Below are 12,784 nucleotides of genomic sequence, written 5' to 3'. Positions count from 1 at the left end.
ACTGGCTAGCTTGCAGGAATCACTCACCTCCATGAACAATTAATAGTGAATGTGCGTATCTTCTGTGGGCATTCCATTAAATTAGCCCACTGTCTGAAGCATCTAGAACATCACAAGCTTTAATTCAAATTGCAATGCCTCAATCTCCGATCTCCTAATTCCTAGATTAAGTTTAATAAAAACCGGCACAACATACTGCATTATAGCACAATCCTTATCATTAGTGATAAGGATTGAATTATAAGTATTAGCTACTCTATTCCCTTGAATTTCGTTTTGATTTCCAAGATCCATTTATGCAACTTGTGTTTAGGCTAATCTTTCTTGTCTCATTTTTCTACATGTCTACTCAATTTTAGGGTCTATGGGAAGTAGATCGATAATTTGATCTTTGCTCATAAACACTTGAAAATAAATCACTAAAAATAAAGAATAAAAACTTAATTAAATAAAATAAAAAAATAACTAAATTGCAAGAGATAATTTCACAAATAACGATTAAATAAACAATCCCCGGCAACGGTACCAAAAACTTGTACTGCATAGGTTTGTGCAAGTATACACAATTGTTATCAAGTAATAAGTAAGTATAAGAGTTATCGTCTCCGCAGGGACTGTGTCTATTAATCAAATAATTGCAAATTTATGAATTTACAAGTTGGTAAACAAAACACAATAATTTGGGGTGATAGATGTTAAGATTAAATTAATTAACTAAATGAAAATTAACCTAAATGCAAATGAGATGAAATATGGAAGGTGATAGTTTAGCAACAATTTTCACATGTTCAACAATAATAACATGAATAAGCTAGAATAATTATAACCTTTGACTTAAGTCATTTATCATTATGCATAAACCAATCGTTCATTATCTGGGAATCTCATATAAGTTCAATTGAATCTTATACTTAGAAAAATATGCATAAACCAATGTTATAATTTAACTAAGGATTCCTTATAATTTATGTGAAGTAATAGGGACAGATTAGTGTCGCTTGTGACTGTGATGTGTGAATTGTGCAATTATACACATCGAACAAGTAATAAAGTGATGAATGAGATAGTCTCCACATGGATTTGATAGGTATAATTTGTTCGAGTTATTAGAGTTAAGCTTGATTAATGCTAAAGCAAAATAATAGTGAGAATGTAGTGGCAAAATAAGAAAATATGATGTATAAAATATGCAAAACAAAACAAGTAAATGAAACAATAATGTCATGGCAAAGGAACTACAAAAAACAAGATTAAGGAATTGCAATGTTGATTAGGATAGCTGGGATTATTGATGCATATACCTTCTCTAACTATTAATGCCACAACAAAGTCTTGAACATTCTACTGCTCGATAAGTTTCTACTGTAGTCTATTTTTATCGAGAGCAAAACCTTAGGTTACCTCCTCTAAAGTACTATATGTCTATAGAATTGAGTTAGGTTACCACTAACATTTTCTACCTTATTTCTTATGAGGTAAGGATCTATGTCTAGAGTTTGCTGTGAATAAAGAATTTATCATTAACTCATATTATCCAATGTTTATCTCGTTAATCAAACCCTATCAAAATTAAGATAACTTTAATAACCTGTTGCACATTCATCAGTACACAACCTGTATAAAGTATTAAATACCACTGAATAAAGTAGCAGAATAATTCAAACTTAAATTGTGAACATTAATAGGAATTAAAGGGTTTAACAAAGTAATCCCGAGCTTAAGAGATTTAGCTCAGAGCTAGGTAAATCAAATTCGAGTTTAATGTAGTAGCCAACATCATCTTTAACAAATAAGTTCTAAAAGAAATGCGATAAGAATCAACGGAGATAATCTAAGATGATAGCTTTCGCCTATCCAGCTCTCAACACAGGAAGAGAAATGTCTTGCAGTTGCCAAAGATGATGCAGTCATTTTCTCCTTCTTCAGTCGCCTTCCTTCTTGGTTCTTCCTTTCTTTTCTGTCAAAAGCTTCTCTCTCTTTTTCTATCTAAAAATTGCCCTTTTTAGAGTTCCACATTTGGATTTTATATGTTTTGAACTCCTAGCGTAGGTCCATCAGCCCATAACCCTTTTTCTTTTTTTTTCAGGTGGATTTATCTTGTACAAGTACAGCTGGGGTTGAGAACTGTACACATTGAGTGTTGACTAGGGATCTTCCAGGCATTTCCACAACATTTGGTTTGGCAAACTATCCAAAACTTGTCACAGCAAACCTTCAATCCTTTACTCATTTTCCTACATTCTGTAGCTGCCAATCAACCATAAAGCAAGTCCTTCCCACAGGTAATTAAAAGCAACATGTAATAACTTTTAAGTATAATTCAAACTCCTTAATGCAATGCTCTAATAATACCAATACTGTAACACCCCAAAAAATCTCAAACTTTCTTTTTATGATGGTTTTGATAAAAGGTGTGCTTAATATTCCTAGCCAAGTATTAGTTATGTGATAATAGGCCTTGGTTAAGTTTAGAGTTTGAACTTTGGGGTGAAGGAAATTATAGTTTAATAATTAAAAGAACCTTGATGGAAAGTAGTTTGGGTTTTAAATAAATGAAGGAGGAACAGGACACAAGGAGCCTTGTGTTGGAGTGGCAAATAGCATCATATGTGGGGCTTAGAGGTGGCGTCACATGCATGGCAAGGAGGTTTGGGGTTCGAATCCCTCCTTGCTCAAAAGAAGGATTTATTTTTGCTCAATAAATAGCCAGTGGTGGCAATGGATGTGAATTCTGAAGGGAGTGATTAGCGGAGAAATTTAAGGAAGCAATTAAGGAGTTATCAGGGAGAAAAGTTAGGAGATGAGAGGTGCAGAGAAGTGGAGTCGAATAGGGAATTTGGGGGATAGGTAAATTCAGTTATAGTATATATAGGTGCCGAAATTGCTTCTCTTCCTTTAGCCGAATTCCTCATTTTTTTTCTTTGTGTTTCCGAAACACTTTTCTCTCTAAGTGCTCAGAAGCCGAATTCTTTGTTCTTTGCTTACCGATTTTCCATTCTTTCTCTTCTCAAATTCACTTTTGATTCACATTTGGTTTTATTCGATTCCTTCTTCTCTTCTTCTTATTTGTTCCGAATAACCTCTTTCACCATACAAATCTCAAAAGCCGAATACCTCTTTGGCTGAAGACCCTCTGTACCGTCACTACTCCCTTTACTTCGCCCGATTCTTGTGTAAGTGCTTTGCTCTTTCAGTCAATTTTCCTGGTACAGATTTCTTCTCTCCCTCACTCTTTTTAAATTAGTTTTGGTAGGGGATGTAACACCCCTCGCCCATGTCCGACACCGAGACAGGGTTCGAGGTGTTACCTGACTTAAACTCAATCAATCACACAAAAATCTGGCCGTAAAATTTTAATCAATTTAAAAATTTTCTTTTCAGAAGCAATCTATCTCGTATACGGGATTATGAGGCCCAAAACATAGATCCGGGGTGATTCGGAACCCAACCGTGACCTTATGAAAAGCTTAGAAAATTTCATGCGTCAAGGCTCCACACACCCGTGTGGGTATAGAACGCACGACCGTGTGCTAGGGACACGCCCGTGTCCCGAACCTGTGTCTAAAAACCTAGGCAATCTACCAAATCTACACAGCCCAAGCACACACCCGTGCCCTATAACCGTGTCCTTTACATGACCGAGACACACGGCCGTGTCTCTTGTCCATGTGCTACAAGCATGCATACTGACTTTATGGCACGGCCTGGGCACACCCCCGTGTACAAAAATGACTTGAAAGTTTTAAGTGCAGGGGACACATGACCATAACACACACCCATGGGTGTGAGCCATGTGCCACACACGGCCTAGACACACGCTCGTGTGTCTTACCCGTTTGGATAAACTAGGCTATTTCCCAAGCCATTTTGTACAACCTACACAAGATCATGTCAACATACAATTTTCACCCCAAAAGCCATTAATTCCTTTAAAGAAAGAACATTATATGCATTCATCAAAATGAATAATAGCCATTATTCCAGGCCTAATACAAAATGAAGGGCTTTTATCTTAAACCAAAATGCATGAACAATTTCTCAATAATACAACTTACTAGCCTAGCCTTCTACATGCCACAATAAAAAATATGAATCCAACTATACCGGGTATAACGAACGATAGTCTGATCAGTATCTCTGACTTCAAGAGATCCTTGAGTAAATTGGCAGTACTGAAAGAAAAGGGAAAAGAAAGAGAGTAAGCATAAAGCTTAGTAAGTTGCATATAATAAGTATACAACAACATTGTCAACATTTGACATCAGGCTTATAGCTCAAAGGTAAACATAACTTAACTTACTCAAGTCTCAATCTCTAAATTAAACTCGTTCCTCCTGCTTATCATATAGGTACCGTAACACTCGTAACATGATCATCCTTTCTTTATCAAAATTGAACTATAGCTTTCACCATTAAACCATTTTGGGATACTATTGGATATTCTATGAACCTTCGACATGGGATAAATTGTCGATGCCATGTCCCAGACATGGTCTTATACTGGCTCTCATATATGAATGCTGATGTATGTCCCAGACATGTCTTACACTAGCACAACTCTAAACCGATGCATGTCCCAAACATGTCTTACACTGGCTATCTCTGTAGACGTCGATGCATGTCCCAAACATGTCTTACTCTGGCACTCATAATATGGCTGAAGCATGTCCCAGACATGTCTTACACTAGCCCTCATCTGGATGCCGATGCCATGTCCCAGACATGGTCTTAGACTGGCGCACAAATCACCCAATGTCTTAGCACAGATATCCAATCCATATCCTAAGGTTGAACGGGATATTTCTACTATCTCAAATATTACAAGGCATTCTCGGTTTATAACTTAACAATTCATACAATATCAATTCAATGACAATATGAATACAAGTGTTAACAATGTAGCTGTACTATTTACATACAACTTACCTTGGACTACAAAAAGTGCTTGACTAAACGACTTAATTGGATTGCTTGGCTTTGCCTCTATCTAGGCTCGGTCTTGGCAAATCTTGATCTATATTAACAATATACATCCTTTTAGCCACTAAACACAATTAAGCATTCATAGATTCACAACTTTGGTAAAATGATCATTTTGCCCTTAGGCCTTGGCAAAATGACCATTTTACCCTTATGCTCGAAAATAAATTTTTATCAAATTTCTTCGTATTTTTAGCCTAGCTAAACTCTTTTTACTACTAGAGCAATCCCAAATTCTCACTATATCACACACTTATTACTTAATTTGCAACTTATGCAAACTAGCCCCTTTAGATGTTTTCATGCTAACACCTTTCACAAAAGTTGTTTATAGCACAACTAGGACTCATATTTTCCATAAAAACTCAGTATATAACACAAATACATCCATGGAAAAATCCTAAACTCTTGACTATTTTGAAGATATCACCCTCATTTGAAAGCTCATGCTTCAAGGGTCTCAAAAATATAAAAATCTTAAAGAAAACTCATTAAAATCACTTACTTATGAGTGCTTTAAGTTTCCACATATTTTTTGAGCTTTCAAACCCCCATTTTAGCTGATATTTTCGGTGGTAGAGAAGAAGATGAGAAGGTGATATCATCTTTTCTTATTTTATTATTATATTAGTCAAATTAGCCACCAAACCCAACCAAACTTGGACTTTTTGACCAATTTGTCTCCCATGGCCGGCCAAGCACTCTAAAAAAGGCCTAATTTCCCTTTAAATACTCCAAATTTTGATTCTCTAGCTATTTAACACATTTGGGTACTAAAAGGTAACTTTTTCCTTTTATGCAATTTAGTCCCTTATCGCAATCGGGCTTGAAAACATTAAAATTAACTTACTAAATTTTTCATGCACTAATATAATCATGCTATAATATCATAATTATAATAAAAATAATTTTTCTATCTTCAAATTTGTGGTCCCGAGACCACTGTTCTGACTAGGTCCTAAATCGAGTTATTACATTTCTCCCCCTTAGGGATTTTCATCCTCGAAAATCTTACCAGTGAATAAGTTTGGATACTGCTCTCTCAAAGACTCCTCAGATTCCCATATGGCTTCCTCGACCCCATGTCTATGCCACAAAACGTTTACAAGTGGTATACTCTTATTTCTTAACTGTTTCACTTCTTGAGCTAATATCTTACCCGATTTCTCACCATATGTCATATCTGGGAGAATATCAACTTCAGTTGGTGCAATTATATGCGAAGGGTCTGATCTGTATCAGTGTAGCATGGATACGTGAAATACGTCGTGAATCTTTTCTAACTCTGGTGGCAAACTCAAATGGTAGGCAATGGGCCCTACTCTCTCGGTAACCTCATAAGGTCCTATAAAACGAGGACTCAACTTGCCATTTCTACCAAATCTGAGGACTTTCCTCCACGGGGAAACTTTCAAAAATACCTTATCCCTGACTTCAAACTCAATCTCCCTTCGTTTCAAATCCACGTAGGATTTTTATCTATCCGAGGCGGCTTTCAAATAGTCACGAATCACCTTAACTTTTTCCTCAGCCTCTTTGATCAAATCAACCCCGTGAATCTAACTCTCTCTCATCTCAGTCCAGAATAAGGGTATTCGACACTTTTGCCCGTACAAAGTCTCATAAGGCGCTATTTTTAGACTCGATTGATATCTATTGTTGTAGGTGAATTCATCCAATGGTAAGTATTTTTCCCAACTTCCTTGGAATTCAAGAACACAACACCTCAACATGTCTTCTAAGATCTGTATTACTCTTTCCGACTATCCTTCAGTTTGCGGATGAAATGCCGTGCTGAAACTCAACTTGGTTCCTAAAGCTTCTTGTAACTTTTTCCAAAACCTCGAGGTGAACCTCTGGTCTCGATCAGATACAATTGATAACGGCACACCATGAAGCCTCACAATCTCAGAAACATAAAAGTCGGCCAATTTTTCAAGGGAATAGTCGACACGCACTGGTATGAAGTATGCTGACTTAGTGAGTCTATCGACAATAACCCATACTGCATCTTTCTTTCTCACGGTTAGAGGTAAATTGGTCATGAAATCCATGGTGATACGATCCCATTTCCACTCGGGAATCATAATAGGCTAAAGTAAACTAGAAGGCACTTGATGTTCAGCCTTTACTTGTTGACACACCAGACACTTGAAACGAACTCTGAAATGTCTCTCTTCATATCGGACCACCAATACATTTTCTTAAGATCGTTGTACATCTACACGCTACCCGGGTGAACTGACGAGTAACCACTGCGTGCCTCTCGCAAAATCTTCTGCATGAGCTCACTATCTTTGGGTACACAAATTCTATATTTGAACATTATACACCCATCAGTACTAATACGAAAATCTGACTCAATCTCTGATTCACACTGAGTTCTCTTAACTTGTAGTTTCTCGTCATCTTTCTGAGCTTCACGAATTTCATGAAAAAAAGTCGGTCTAGCTCTCAACTCTGCTAGGATCGAACCATCATTAGATATGGTCAACAGAGCATTCAAAGCTCTCAAAGCAAACAAGGACTTTTTGCTCAAAGCGTTGGCGACTACATTCGCCTTTCTCAGATGATAGTTGAACTTGGTATCTTTTTGTAGTAGCCTTGTTATCAGTGTAGATATCATGTAGAATCCGTTTACAAATCATCTATAGTATCCCGCTAGCCCCAAAAAACTATGGACCTCTGTCACATTCCTCAGCGGTTTCTATCCTACAATAGCTGAGATCTTATTTGGATCAACTCTGATCCCGTCTTCCGACACAATGTGTCCTAGGAATCCAACTTCCTTAAGCCAAAACTCGCTCTTACTAAACTTAGCATAAAGCTGTTTATCCCTCAAAGTCCATAACATAGTTCTCAAATGTTCCGCATGCTCACTCTCATCATGTGAATAAATCAATATGTCGTTGATAAAAACGACAACGAACTTATCCAAGTACGGCCGGAAGATGCGGTTTATCAAGTCCATGAATACTGCCGGGGCATTTGTTAATCCAAAAGGCATAGTAAGAAACTCATAATGCCCATATCTTGTCCGAAAAGCAGTCTTCGGTACATCATGTTCCTTGACTCTTAACTAGTAGTAGCCCGATCTTAAGTTTATCTTAGAGAACACAGTGGCCCCTCTCACTTGATCAAAGAGATCATCGATCCTCGGCAAGGGATACTTGTTCTTCACTGTCACCTTGTTAAGCTGTCTGTAGTCGATACATAACCTCATCGATCCATCCTTCTTTTTCACAAAAAGCACTAGAGCACCCCTTGGTGAATAACTCAGTCTAGCAAAACCTTTATCTATTAACCCTTGCAACTACACTTTCAACTCCTTTAACTCAATTGTGGCCATCCTATAAGGTGTAATCGAGATTGGCATCATACCGGGAGCAAACTCGATACCAAACTCAACCTCTCTCTCTGGGGGTAACCCTGGTAACTCCTTCGGAAAAACGTCTATAAACTCACAAACCACTGGTACAGACTCAATCTTCTACTCGGACACTTGGGTATTCAGCACAAAAGCTAGATAAGCTTCATACCCTTTTCTCAAATATCTTTTGGCTGCCAAAGACGATATTACAACAGATAAATTATTTGACTTATCTGGCCCAACTCGAAGAACATTTCCATCCTCATATCTTAGCTGAATTACTTTTCTCTCACAGTCTATTACAACGCCATGGGAGGTCAACCAATCCATCCCAGGAATTACATCGAATTCATTAAATGGAAACAACATCAAGTTAGCCAATAAAAAATGGCCTCTAATCATCAAAGGAAAATTCCTACATACTTGGTCCACTAATACATGCTTGCCTAACAGGTTAGACACTTTTATTACAAACTTAGTGGACTTTACTAACATTTTTATACGAGGTATTAATTCCATACATATGTAAGAGTGGGTAGATTCTGGGTCAATTAACAGTTATATCGTGAATAGAAAAGGTACCCATGATCACATCTGGAGACTCAGCCTCTTCACAGGCTTGTATAGCATAGGTCCTCACTGGCGTTTTGCCTCCAGACCTTATCGCGGCCTCTCTTGGTGCACCTCTACTACTATTCCCACTCACAAGGTTCCTTTGAGGCCTACCCCTCAAGGGAGCACTGCTTGCTTTCACTTCTCATTTTCTCTCTCTCTCGTCCATCTCAGGGCACTCGCAGATAAAGTGGTCAAGTGACCCACACTTGAAACGGCCCCTCTCGCTTACTCGGCATTCACCCAAGTGACGTCTTCCACATTGTGAACACTCTGGCCTACTTGGTCGAGCACTACCAACACTTGCCACTGAGGTAGTTTAGGCTTTAGATGTTATATTCTGAGGATTTTTATTTCTCTTTGAATATCCAACCGAAGTATTCAATTGGGTAGTAAACTCTTTTGACCTCTTGGAGGAGGACTGATGCGTCTTTCCCATCTGTCTTCTCTTTAAATCTCGCGACTCAATGGCCGCCTTCCTCCTCTCCTTCACCATCTCTTCTGCTTTACATGCTCTCTCAATGAGTACCACAAATTCTCTTAGCTCTAGGATGCCCACAAACACTCAAATGTCTTTGTTGAGGCTATCCTCAAACCTCTTACACATGGTAGCTTCAATGGATACGTATTCTCGTGCATACTTGCTGAGTTTCACAAACTCCCGCTCATACTCCGTCACAGTCTTACTACCTTGCTTCAACTCTAGAAGTTCCTTCTTTTTTTGGTCTATAAACCTCTGGCTAATGTACTTTTTTCGGAACTCCCCTTGGAAGAATTCCCAAGTTACTCTTTCTCCCGATACTACAGACACGAGAGTGATCCACCACTGATAAGTCGAGTCTCGTAGAAGTGAACGGCACACTTCACGCACTCATTGGGTGTGCATGATAGCTCATCAAATACCCTCACGGTATTCTCTAGCCAAAACACCGCTCTCTCTGGGTCATCATCTACACTAGCCCGAAATTCCTTGGCCCCTTGCTTCTGGATCTTGTCTACCGGAGGCTTTTCTCTCCTGAACACGTCTGCACCTTGTGGAGCCACTAGAGCATACTGAGGAATTAGAGGAGGTGGGGGAGGTAGAGTGTTCGAGTTCGCACGAACGAATTCTATATACCAAGCATCCATCATTCGGAGGTAGGCTTCCCTAGCCCCTCCGCCTTGGCCCATACTTACGGGCTCACTCTCTATCGGTGCAGTCCCTTCTGCGGGAGCCAGGGCATTACTTTCCACATCATCTGCCGTGGTTCTATCAGGATCCATTACTATAATAAAAACAATATATAATCGTCAGGAATTGTCACACTATCAATATGCATATACGTGGCATGTATAGCTAGACTCGTACTCTGGCTAGTTCAGTCCTAGAATCGACTAAACCATGCTCTGATACCACTAAATGTAACCCCTCTCGCTCATGCCCGATGCCGGGATAGGGTTTGAGGTGTTACCTGACTTAAACTTAATCAATCACACAAAAACCGAGCCATAAAATTTCAATCAATTTAAAACTTTTCTTTTCACAAGCAATCTATCTTGTATACGGGCTTATGAGGCCCAAAACATAAATACGGGGTGATTCAGAACCCAACCGGGACCATATGAAAGGCTTAGAAAATTTCATGCATCAAGGCTCCACAAGCCCATGTGGGTATAGAACACACGACCATGTGCTAGGGACACACCCATGTCCCGAACCCGTGTCTAAAAACCTGGGCATTCTGCCAAATCTACACTGCCCAAGCACACAACCGTACCTTATAACCGTGTCCTTCACAAGGCTGAGACACACGGCTGTGTCTCTTGTCCGTCTGCTACAAGCATGTATACTGACTTTATGACACGGCCTGGGCACACGCCCGTGTGGTCTACCCGTGTAATAAAATGACTTGAAAGTTTTAAGTGCAGGGGATGCACGGCCATAACACACACCCATGGGTGTGAGCCGTGTGTCACTCACGACCTAGACACACGCCCGTGTGTCTTACCCGTGTGGATAAACTAGGCTATTTCCCAAGCCATTTTGTCACCCATTTTGTACAACCTACACAAGATCATGTCAATATACAATTTTCACCCCAAAAGTCACCAATTCATTCAAAGAACGAACATTATATGCATTCATCAAAATGAATAATAGCCATTATTGCAGGCCTAATACTAAATGAAGGGCTTTTACCTTAAACCAAAATGCATGAAAAATTTCTCAATAATACAACTTACTAGCCTAGCCTTATACATCCCACAATCAAAAATATGAATCCAACTATACCAGGTATAATGGACGATAGTGTGATCGATATCTTTGACTTCAAGAGATCCTTGAGTAAATTGGCAGTACTGAAAGAAAAGGGAAAAGAAAGAGAGTAAGCATAAAGCTTAGTAAGTTGCATATAATAAGTATACAACAACATTCTCAACATTTGCCATCACACTTATAGCTCAAATGTAAACATAACTTAACTTACTCAAGTCTCAATCTTTAAATTAAACTCGTTTCTCATGCTTATCATATAGTTACCTGTAACACCCCTTACCCGTATCCGATGCTGGAACAGGGTACGAGATATTACTGGACTTGAGTACTTGTAATCATTTAAAATCGAGACATAAAATTTCATCAATTTTAAACTTTTCAAACATATTCAAGACTATCTACATTAAATGACTTTATACAATAGAGACCTTCAAATAACATAGGTCAGTATTTTAGGCCAACTCCTAGCAACTTAATAATAATTAAAAGAGTCCCCATACATGCCAAAGACTTAAAAATACTTTAAAACCTTTATATATCAATCAATAGTTTGATAGTGTGATTTAACCTCCGGCGACCTCCAACTTGAGCTAACATCTGCGACACTGTAGGAAAAAGGAAAGGAAAGGAGTAAGCATTATAGCTTAGCAAGTAAATATGTAAATATTAATAAAAAATATGTTATCATACATTAAACAAAGTCACAATATGTTCCCGGAACATTACCATCACAAACACACATACTTTCAATATTACAATTATAAACAGGTTCAAAATAAGGTGTCTAGTAGAGTACCAACAGCTAAATCATTTATTTCTAGAGCTAAAAAACTTCAAATTACAAACCGTTAATTTTCCATGAAACTACATTCACGTATATTCTTTCCATAAAAATTTCAGAATTTTTGTCTTGCCAATTAGTACAGTTTATTCATTGCAGTTACCCCTATTTCACTATTCAACTACCCTGGCCACTCTTCACTACAAATAAATTTTATCTTTGTAAAGAATTTATATGATGTTATTGTTTATTTTATTTCAAACTAGACTCATTAAGGGTTTCAAAAATATAAATTATATTCTATAATTATTTTTGTACAATTTTTAATGATTTTTCAAAGTCAGAACAGGGGATCACGTAGTCATTCTAAACCAGTCTCATAGAAACTTAAATATCTTAGAATATAGAATTCCTTTGCTTTCTCTATTTCTTTTATATGAAAATAGACTCATTAAGCTTTAATTTGATATCTCATTCAGTCTCTGATTAAGTTTATACTATTTTTGGTAAATTTTTAGATTCTCGTCACTGCAACTATCCAGAACAGTTTTATTGTCAATTCTGATCTTTCACACTTCAATTGTATTCATCACTTACCCATAACAATCATTCCAATTTCCAATCACATATCAAGCATATTACTCATAAGTTACACACATATATACTTACACTTATCTTCACAAAGTCATATAGAATTTCATCTAATCAATTTCCCAGTTGAACACTTCGGAATAATAACAGATACGCGATGGTATCGCACACAGTCCACCTTTAAAATCGAAGC

The sequence above is a fragment of the Gossypium hirsutum genome, chromosome A01, assembly GCF_007990345.1.
Source record: "Gossypium hirsutum isolate 1008001.06 chromosome A01, Gossypium_hirsutum_v2.1, whole genome shotgun sequence".
NCBI lineage: Eukaryota > Viridiplantae > Streptophyta > Magnoliopsida > Malvales > Malvaceae > Gossypium > Gossypium hirsutum.
Note: the sequence above shows the minus strand (reverse complement) of the source record.